This window comes from Rattus rattus, chromosome 15 (assembly GCF_011064425.1).
Source record: "Rattus rattus isolate New Zealand chromosome 15, Rrattus_CSIRO_v1, whole genome shotgun sequence".
NCBI classification, from domain to species: Eukaryota; Metazoa; Chordata; class Mammalia; order Rodentia; family Muridae; genus Rattus; species Rattus rattus.
Window position 1 is genome coordinate 29,296,953 of NC_046168.1, and position 3,219 is coordinate 29,300,171.

The 3,219-nt window shown below is 41.2% G+C and overlaps 1 non-coding gene across 1 annotated transcript; it reads left to right on the forward strand.

Annotated features, from left to right (window-relative positions):
* Positions 1-2,366: 2,366 nt before the first annotated feature.
* Positions 2,367-2,429, forward strand: LOC116885099. Its single transcript, XR_004385966.1, has one exon. It is a non-coding gene; the product is annotated as a U7 small nuclear RNA (small nuclear RNA).
* The last annotated feature ends 790 nt before the right edge of the window (positions 2,430-3,219 follow it).

The following is a 3,219-nucleotide window of genomic DNA, read 5'->3' on the forward strand; positions in this document are numbered from 1 at the left end:
TTGGTTTAGCTTGAACTCAGGGGTCAAGCTGCACAATCGACTTCAAATGAGGGAATAAAATCGTGATGGAATCATTATCACAAATCATTTCTAGCTCAGGACATTTTAAAACAATGACCAGAGTATACCCACCTGCCGCCTTTGCCTCACAGCCATTGTGTGAGCATAGGTCAGACTCTGATGCTTGTTCCCCTCAAATCCACAGCGTGGGGGCCATGTATGTGTTTGAAATCATTCATTCTGATAGCAGCTGCTAAGACATGAGTGGTATGTAAATGCTGAATCCTTTATGCAGAGTCAAGAACAATGCAGCCATAAACCATTTATTGACCCATCTGTAAGCCAATCAATGGTTCACACCTGCAGTTTCATCTGTCATTCGTACACGTCCACCTCCTTGGTTATTTTAAAAGAACTCAACTCATTCACATTCCAAGGATTTTGGCAAGCTCTGGAAAAATCTAGGCTAACCCAGGAAAGGGAATAGAAAACAAAACAAAACAAAACAAAAATATTGCTTGCCAATAGAGAACTAAGAGAATGACGATTTTCAAAGAAGGGGTACAGAGAGATTTCAGGGAACAATGATGGAGCTGGCAGAGCAGAGGTGTTTCTTGGGAGTCCTGGGGATTGGTTTGACTAACACCAGATCTTTTGAACAGATTTAGAACAGGAAAACCAGAGAAAAGCCCTGGGAACTTTAGCCAGAATTAGGTTTTAGGGAGACACGGATATTGTAGGTGGGAACACAATTGTTTAACCCCTGAGGGAGGAATCCTGGAAAATGTATGAGAGGATAAAAAATAAGAGAGAGGAAGGAGGCATCCCAGGGAAGATTTGGGTATAAGACAACAGATTTACACATGGGGATAGTTGACTGATGGGGCAATATCTCTTGATAGAGGACTGTCTAAGTTCAGGACTCTATCCTAGAGTAGATGAGAACAGTTAGGATAGTGGATTTCTGCCAAGTCTAGCATGGCCATGTAAGGGACAGTATGATGTAGTTTCCTGGAATGGAGCCAGCAGGGTATGGGCCTCCACAAGTGTTGATGGTTGCTGTGGACATAAGGCTTGTTTGTATAATAATGTATATATTTTCATGTTCCTCCTATGAGGAATACCCTCTCTGCCAAGTTTAATGACCCCATCATAATCAGAGACATCATGAATCCAGGTGTCAAGGTTGTGATTAATGTCTCAGCAAAATGGTATAATGTTGTGACCTTTAGGACAGCCCCTGAGGCTGTGGGAAAGAACTCTGAAAACATGAGTTCTAAAGAAACAGAGGCAGCTACACTATGAGCTGGCAAAAAGATACAAAAACAGGCAGATACAAATACAGAGAGATTCCTGAGTTCAAGATCAGCCTGGGAAAGAGCTAATTTAGGTCCAGGCATGGTCTGAATGGTAATTCCAGGATGTGGTCTGTTGTATTTTATAAAAAGGCCAAGGATGTGTCTTGTAGATAGAGGTATGATGAAGTAGGAGGGTTATATACCCACACTGAGGTATCCCTTCCTCCTGAGGTACCAGTCATACAATGGGTCTAGTATCGAATAGAGTTTATTTAGGGGCATGGAAAGGAAAGTTGAGAAGGAAGTAGAGGACAGAGAGAAAGAGAGAGAAAGAAGAGGAGAAAAGAGGCCAGCCAGGAACACATGGAAGAGAGTGGGGAGGGGAAGGGGGAAGAAGGGGTCAGGGAGAGAAGAGAGTCAGAAAGAGAAAAGGGGAAGAGAGAAGGAGGACAGACCAAGTAGCCTCTCTTATAGTAAGCCAGGTCTACCCGGCTATCACCAGAGAACTGTTGGACAGATCCTAGAGGAAATACCAACATGGTCCTACCCAACCAACTATCTTATTGTCTGTGCTTGTGCTTGCTGTCTCTTCCTAAGAGTCAAGGGGCTAAGGTTATATATATATATACATATATATATGTGTATATGTGTATATATATGTATACATACATATATAATTTATATATATTATATATAGTATAATATATATAATTGGAATATATAATTGAATTATAAATTAAAAAACTGGGCTTTTGGTCTGCATGAAATGAGCTAGCAGAAAGCAGTAATATTTCTTTCTTTAGAATTTTTTGTAGCAAAAACTGAACTGTCTGGAGATCTCAGGAGATCTTTCAGTTCTTCAAGAATTCTTTTCTAACAGGATTTCTGATTTTGATCAGAAAATCCATGGAGAGCGAACACAGCTTTTTTAAAGTTTTTTTTGTAGCTTTTAGAATTTTTTTCTAATAGCATTTCTGACCAAGGTCAGAAATCCCAAGAATTACTTAGAGAGCTGATATAGCTCTTTTAGAATATTTTCTAGAGGCTCTCCAGAAAAGACTGTCTGAAGAGCAAATACAGCTCTTTTAGAATTTCTTTTTCTGGCTTTCTGATTTTGATTGGAAATTCCAAGAATTACTTTAAGAATTTTTCTAACTGAATTTCTGACTTGGTCAGAAGATCCAAGACTTTTTTTTATAGAAGCTTTTAGGACTTTGGTGAGAAAACTCATGAGCTGTCCAGAGAGTGTTTAGAATTTTTAGTAGAGAAAGCTGGCTTAACAGAGTTTTTAGAATAGCAAAAAAAAAAAAAAAAAAAAAAAAAAAAAAAAGCTATCTGGAGCAGAACTCACAGAGAGAGCAATAGTCTTAAAAGCTATCTTGAGTAAGGGAGAGAGAGAGAGGGAGAGGGAGAGGAAGAGAGAGAGGGGTGAGGGAGAAAGGGGGACAGGAAGAGGGAGAGACAGGGACAGGGACCTGGAGAGGGACAGGGACAGGGACAGGGAGGTCTGAAACGCTGTCTCAAGCAGACTACAGAGCCAAGAGTTATCTACAGAGAGCTGTTTAGGGAGCCATCTTAAGCAGATCATAGCCTATCAGTTTGGACCACAGTTTGACTTGGAGTCATTTGTTTCACCACTCCCAGACACCCCTCTCTCAGAACCCTTCTAGCTGAGGCTGGTCCTTGGCAGGTTTCAGACACGACTGAGGGAGAGTCTGACCACACTTAGGTAGCAGAAGAATTTCCACAAGACTATGACCGGGTGGCATAAATAAGGCAGAAAAGGGAGCAGAAGTCTCCACAATTAAAGTGGGATCTTTGACTTTGAAAACGCTTGGCCTTGCTGCACCGCAGGGGGCTCCAAGGCCGTCGCAGCATTAATTAGAAAGATAAATGTCTGGGCTGGAAAGAGAAGGGGAAG